This window comes from Diabrotica undecimpunctata, chromosome 11 (genome assembly GCF_040954645.1).
Source record: "Diabrotica undecimpunctata isolate CICGRU chromosome 11, icDiaUnde3, whole genome shotgun sequence".
Classification (NCBI taxonomy): domain Eukaryota; kingdom Metazoa; phylum Arthropoda; class Insecta; order Coleoptera; family Chrysomelidae; genus Diabrotica; species Diabrotica undecimpunctata.
Window position 1 is genome coordinate 2454908 of NC_092813.1, and position 7709 is coordinate 2462616.

Genomic DNA, 7709 nt, shown 5'->3' on the forward strand with positions numbered 1-7709 from the left:
TCCCCTTCAGAATGATGGCTTCGGTTTTCTCTGTCGCAAGTTTCAGTCCGTGCTGCGTCATCCATTTCTTTACGACGCCGCCTGCGTTTCTAACCCGGTATTTGAGATCTGGCTCATCCCGAGCCACTACCAGTACAGCGAGGTCATCCGCGAATGCGAAGGGGGGTGCACAGTGCATAACCCCGTCATATGCCAGATTCCATAGCGTCGGGCCCAAGACAGATCCCTGGGGTACCCCGGCCGTCACGTCCACGATCGTGCCCTTTTCCACCATAATCCTTCTTTCGGACAGATACTCCGCCACCACATTCATCAGGTAACCAGGACATTCTCTCTCCTCCATTGCCTTCATTACCTCGTTCCACTGCAACGTATTGAATGCATTCTTAACATCAAACAACAGCAGAGCCGCCCAGCGATGTTCATCCCCTCTGTTACGCAATGCTTCGAGTACACTCATGATTGCATCAATCGTGCTTTTCCCTTTACAAAAACCAAATTGCCTTCTTGATAAACCACCTGACCTCTCAATCATGTCGTCTATGCGTACTCGCAGCATCCTTTCATACAGCTTACTGATGCATGGAAGCAGACAGATGGGGAAGCAGTATTAACCTCGATGTCCTCCAAGGCTCAGGAAAAGTTTGTGCTTCCAGCAGTGCATTCATATGTTCCAGAAGCCACGCAGGTTCCACCCGTCCTAGACCCTTCACCGCCTCAGGTGGTATCTGATCTAGTCCTGGGGACCTACGAGTCTTCAGTGAACCCAATGCCTCGATAAGTTCATCCATGGTAAAGGGTACAGCTCGCTCAGCTCCTTCATCCCTCCATACACCATGACATCTGCCGTCCGGAAAGAGCTCTCTTGTTACCTTAAGCTTCTTATCCATAGGCATTTCGTAAGGAGAATACGCATGGAACTTCTTCATGACGATCTTGTACCCCTGACCCCAGATGTCCTCATCCAGCTGTTCACACAACTCTTTCCAGTGCCTTCTTTTTTCTGTACGGATTTTCCTGTACAGTTCCCTCTTCCTTGTGCGGTACTCTTCCTCGATCTCCTCGATGATCTCAGGGTTGATTCCTGCTCTACCTCTTGCTCTTGTTAACCTTCTTCTCATCGCTATACACACATTTCTTAGTGCCTCGATGTCCGCATTCCAACAATATGGCATCCTGTTGATATCTTGGCGACCAATCTTGCTTCCCTCCATCGCTTCTTTAATGACTCTCTCCAGGCTTTCCACTGTCGGTGATTGACCCTGCATTATGCTCACTCTCCATTTAATTAGTTCCTCGTATACTTTCCAGTCATTCCTATCACCGCATCTGCCCATCGACGTCCCGGATGCACGGACCGTGTTAGTGGTCCCCTTTCCAGTTATCGAGAACTCAATGTATTGATGTTCAGTTCCAGTGTAGTCTGGCAAAACCTTCCAACCTACTGCTTTCGCCGCTATTTCTTGTGTCGCCATGGTCACGTCGATGTACGTACCTGTACCTCTCCTAACAAACGTAGGTTCCAGACCTGTGTTCAGAACCACTAGGTCTAGAGCACCCACCCAGTCAGTTAGTATCCTGCCGCGAGCATCGGTGATGGGAGATCCCCAGTCCGCTGCTTTTGCGTTAAAATCTCCCAGCACTACGTATTCTCCTCCTGTGTTTCCCACTTCCTGCATGATCTCGTCTATCTTCATCTCGTACTCGCCCACCGTCACGTTTGGAGAAATATAACAGCAGACCAGTCGCACCCCCTCCATCCGAACAATCACATATCCTTCTTTCGGCTTAATTTCATACACTCGCAGTTTCCTATTGTAGATTCGTACAGCAGCTCTCCCGGTCGTATCTACAAACCATCCTCTTCTTTTCACCGCTGTTGGATTTGGTTCCGCCGTCACCAGCACATCGATGTTCTTTTCTACTGCGGCAGTCTCAGCAAGATCATGTGCTAGTATTGCCGTTCCCACATTAGTTTGGAGCACTCTCAGCTCTCGAGTCATGTTTTCTTTGTTTGCCATTTCTAAACCTTGGATTTCTTTCGCGCTCTCTTTTACACTCTCATACTCTTGGGACTAGTCCTCAGTTATTTCTATTTTCAACCAGTCGGTTGAACTTTGGGCATATTCTTGAATTTGCCACATGCCCATTCACGTCGCAGTTGAGGCATCTGGTTGTTTCTTCCTTGCATTCCAGCGCTATGTGACCCTCTTTGCCACATCGGAAGCAACATCCTCTTCTGTTCTGCCCCTTGCAGTGCCATTGTTTGTGTCCAAAGGCAAGACATCTCAAGCATCTCAGTATTTCTAACCTTGATTTTATCACTCGGCAGGATGTGTAGTCTACTTTTATTCTTTTCATTTGCAAGATCTTTTCGGCAACATCTTCATCCACATCGATCACGGCACTCATCATCCCTCTTACTGCGCCTCGTGTCTCGGTCCAAATTTTTATAATGTCACAGACCCGCTCTTTTCCAGCTGCTTCCTCTGTGGCCTTTTGGATCTCTTCCTTTGTTGTATTGGGTGGGATTTCCTGTATTAAGAGTCTTTTCTTCACGATGCCTCCTTTTGCCACTGCTCTCGACACGCATGTATTATCAGAGAGAAGTTTCTTCACTTCCTCTGCCTTTTCCCGTCCTCCGACCAACTCCAGTGATATTCCTTGGTCTCTAGTCTGTCTGATCCTTTTAATGTCAATGTCCTTTCTTCCTGTCAGCTTGTTTTTTACCTCTGTCATTAAATCCACAAAGGATTTTTCTTTGGTTTTATTGATGATTACGACTCCATTTTGTTCTTTGGACTTGGTGTTGATATTGGTCCACCTTCTTGTTGTTTTTTTACCTAGGAGCGTGATCGTTACATCTCTTCCTCTTACAGCCCATTCCATAATTTTTCTCGATGTCTCAACTCCCAGTGCTGCCGGTGTGTGGATTCCCAGGTTTTCTCGTCCCAGCTCCTCCATCTTCTGTACCAGTTTCCTGCATGTTTTCAGGAGCTTCACCGGCACAGGTTCTTCCTTTTTGTTTGGGAGAAGTTTAAATCCATACTTCTCCTTGTGGATCCACGTTCCATCTTTATGAACAGACATCGTGAGTTTCGTAGTTCCCAGGCCGCCCTCCTCATCCACCTCCGTTGGAGCACCTGGTAGCTGCGGAAACATAGCTTTGGCCTTTTCCATGGCTTTGTTGTCCTCGTCATTGTTGGTGACAAAGACTGCCACGTCTCCTGTTAATTCTGAGATGTTACCTTCTTTCACTATAGTCCTAGTGAAGACCTCCTCTGGCCAGTCTTCATTTAGAAATTCTATTGTTTCCTTCTCTTCCTTACATGTTGTCATCTTATTTGTGATAGCGTCTACCCTTCGTTTAATGGCTTCTGGATTCTCTAGATCCACTTGAACCCCCATTGTCGCCAACTTCTTAACTTTCAAGGGTTCCATGTTGATCTGCACGCCTCTGGATGTCATGCATACAGACTTTCTTATAGCCTCTTCTTCATTATTTTCCTCCACTTCCTCGATATAATCGAGCATCCGATTTCTCAAGATGTCGACCTCCCTCTTTATGGATAGCCTTGTATTTGGCACCTTTCTCATAAGTTTCCCGAGTTCCACTACGCTGTCCTGGAGACGCTCCAACTTTGATCTAGTTTTGTAGTTCAGTGGCTTCCCCTCTTCCTCTAAACTGGACGTTTCTGTCCTGTTGCTTGGTTTTCTTTTTCTTGACCTCCTTTTTTTCCATTCATCGTCAAAGCTGCATCTGCTGTCTGAGCTGCTTGCTGCTTCGTCTTCCTTTCTTTCGTTTTCTTTCCTTAAAATCTCCTCCCTCATTTTATTTTTTTCTTCCTTCTGCCTGTTTTCCCCTTTCTCTTTTTCTCCTCCCTTTATTTCTTCCTCTCTCTTGGTTTGCTGATTTTCCCTTTCTTCCCTATCCTTCCCGCTATTTCTGTTTGTTTTATTTCTATCTACAATTTCTTCCACTTCTCTTCTCCAGTTTTTCTTCCCTTGAGTTTCATCCCTTTCTTTCACTCCTCCTCTTCTACTTTCTTCTTCATCTCCACTGTTCCCTTTTCCGTCTCTTTTATTTTTCTTTTTCTTTCTCATCTTTCTTCCCACGAGTTGGGTCGTGCTGATCGGTCCAGTGGGGCAGTGCGCCCTTACCCCACCAAGGCTGTTTTCCCCTCAGATTCGCCACCTCCCTTGGGCATCGCTTGTAGCCCACTTTATTACCCCTGGGCCATGCACCTCTTTGGCACGATGGTGTTACACCTTGAGGTTAGGGAGGCGGTATATTAGGATTATGCATAGCCGCCTGCCCTATGCATATCCGTTTGTATGGATGTTAAGAATCTAAATTAATAAAAGTGTTATTGACTTGAAATTTGGTGGATGGCCGGAGATGAGCCACGGTGACCAATCCAGGCTCATCTGCGCTCATCCTACTGTAGGATGGGTTTTATTATATAGGAAGAAATGAAGATTTTTATTAAAGAAGAATAAATGCCACTTGGGCATGTCAGTATACAATGGAGAGAAAACATCCAATCATATCTCAAAAAATGAACATTTCATTTGATTGCAGATTCGTGGAAAATCGATCAACTTGGAGATAAGTTGTAATCAGCGAAGACCTACCCATTGTTGTAGCGCTACGTATTGATAACGATAAAGAGAAAGGAGAAACAGTGACAAAAAGCAACAAAAATGGACTATGGAGCAAAACTGCTTCAAAATCTTTGATAGGAGAGGATTTAAATGAAAGTATAAGAAATACAATGGATGATTGATGGATTCGAGAAACTTGAGACTTGAGAAAGGCACTCTCCGAAACAGCTGTCGTGATAAGATAGAAATAATTTTGTAGAAGTTTTGCTGTTTTATTGTTAAACAAAATGGAATTAACATACGACATTATATACGCTAAAATAACTAGACAACTTATATGATACGGACATATAAGGAGAAAGTTTAATGATACAATAATCTACCCAATATTTGTTATGAGTAAAAACGATATGAATAAACAAAATAAAAAAAACCATGGCAAAAGGCAAAAAGAGTAATGATTTAAAAATGAGAGAGGTATCCTGTGGATAACATGTGCTTAATTAGGAACGCATGGAGATGAAGATCAGAAGACGACAAAGAACGTTTTAAATCGATAAATGTATACAATATTTAACAATGTATATTTATAGGTCATTATTAGGGTCAACGTGCTAATTTTATGTAAAATAACACTTTTCAAGTTGGATCGGTTACAGTACAGCACGGTGGAATCAAATACACCCAAAGTTAAAAACTATCGATGTTTATATGAAAGATGAAACCTTATGGCACATGACCGTGCAATCTTGACACCTACACATTATCACATAATTGTGAACGGTATATTGTACCTAATTACTAAGAAGTTTGTTATTTTATTCTAAGAATAAGTTTAATAATTTACGGGAGATGTAATGTATTTATAATTGTACAGGATCTTGTATCGTAAGAAGAAGTCAAATTTCACTACAACTCCATTAAAACGGGTTTAGAAATATCCAAAAGTATAAAGGATAAAAGAATATCCAAAGTAAAAAATTTTACTTTGGATATTCTTTTTGTGAATATAATAAGTAAAAATACAGTAAGTTTCATCTTCTTATTGTGCCGTATTCTAATTAAGGTTAGCGATTACTTCTTTAAACGCTTCCCATAAATTATTATAGTTTAAATTTAACTACTTTATGAAACAAATATTTCACGTCATAAATTGCAGGAATTAAAAAATTACAAAGATCTCCTGTTTACAGAGTTTCTTTTAATTTTATGTAGTTTATTATAATCCTACCGAAGGGCTTCTATTTTCTTAAACTGTTACACGACTACTCTACTCGATGTTAGTACATTTAGAGACTAAATGTTTAAGTGCATATACATTTTAACAAAAAATAATAATAAATAAAACGAAAACTAGCCATTTCCAAGTTTATAATAAATACTTTTTTAAGTTTAAAAATAATTAAAGCAAGTAATATAAATAACCACCATAAAATATTTAACTACATTAACCAAGTACCTATTTGTGAAATTTGTCGATGACTAAATTGATTATTATTTAAATAAATTTGAAGTTCCAAAACGTACCTGCTGTAAAATTTAAAAATCTACGACTAATCAAATTATTGGCAACATCGGAGGAGTTTAGTTGTGTACGCAAAGAAATGTATACGGATCCCAAAAGTGTTTTAACCTATTACGGAGTCCACTTAATCCGACATGTTGGTCGGAGTCCACATAAAGCGCTACCCAGATAATAATCTACACGGTGTATATTCTCCTGGAGTTAGTATAATACCGTTTTAGTACGGGGCCCACATTAACCGCTAGATCTATATATATATATATATATATATATATATATATATATATATATATATATATATATATATATATATATATATATATATATAGATCTAGCGGTTAATGGGGGCTCCGTACTAAAACGGTATTATACTAACTCCAGGCGAATATACATCGTGTATATTATTATCTGGGTAGCGCTTTATGTGGACTCCGACCAACACGTCGGATTAAGTGGACTCCCTAATAGGTTAAAACACTTTTGGGATCCGTATACATTTCTTTGCGTATACAACTAAACTCCTCCGATGTTGCCAATAATTTGATTAGTCGTAGATTTTTAAATTTTACAGCAGGTACGTTTTGGAACTTCAAATTTATTTAAATATCAATCAATTTAGTCATCGAGAAATTTCACAAATAGGTACTCGGTTAATGTAGTTAAATATTTTATGGTGGTTATTTATATTACTTGCTTTAATTATTTTCAAACTTAAAAAAGTATTTATTATAAGCTTGGAAATGGCTAGTTTTCGTTTTATTTATTATTATTTTTTGTTAAAATGAATATGCACTTAAACATTTAGTCTCTAAATGTACTAACATCGAGTAGAGTAGTCGTGTAACAGTTTAAGAAAGTAGAAGCCCTTCGGTAGGATTATAATAAACTACATAAAATTAAAAGAAACTCTGTAAACAGGAGATCTTTGTAATTTTTCAATTCCTGCAATTTATGACGTGCAATATTTGTTTCATAAAGTAGTTAAATTTAAACTATAATAATTTATGGGAAGCGTTTAAAGAAGTAATCGCTAACCTTAATTAGAATACGGCACAATAAGAAGATGAAACTTACTGTATTTTTACTTATTATATTCACAAAAAGAATATCCAAAGTAAAATTTAACACGTTTTTATGGAGTTGTAGTGAAATTTGACTTCTTATTACGATACCGGATCCTGTAAAATTTTAAATACATTAAATCTCCCGTAAATTATTAAACTTATTCTTAGAATAAAATAACAAACTTCTTAGTAATTAGGTACAATATACCGTTCACAATAATTATGTGATAATGTGTAGGTGTCAAGATTGCACGGTCATGTGCCATAAGGTTTCATCTTTCATATAAACATCGATAGTTTTTAACTTTGGGTGTACTTGATTCCACCGTGCTGTAACCGATCCGACTTGAAAAGTGTTATTTTACATAAAATTAGCACGTTGGCCCTAATAATGACCTATAAATATACATTGTTAAAAATTGTATACATTTATCAATTTAAAACATTCTTTGTCGTCTTCTGATCTTCATCTCCATTCGTTCCTAATTAAGCACATGTTATCCACAGGATACCTC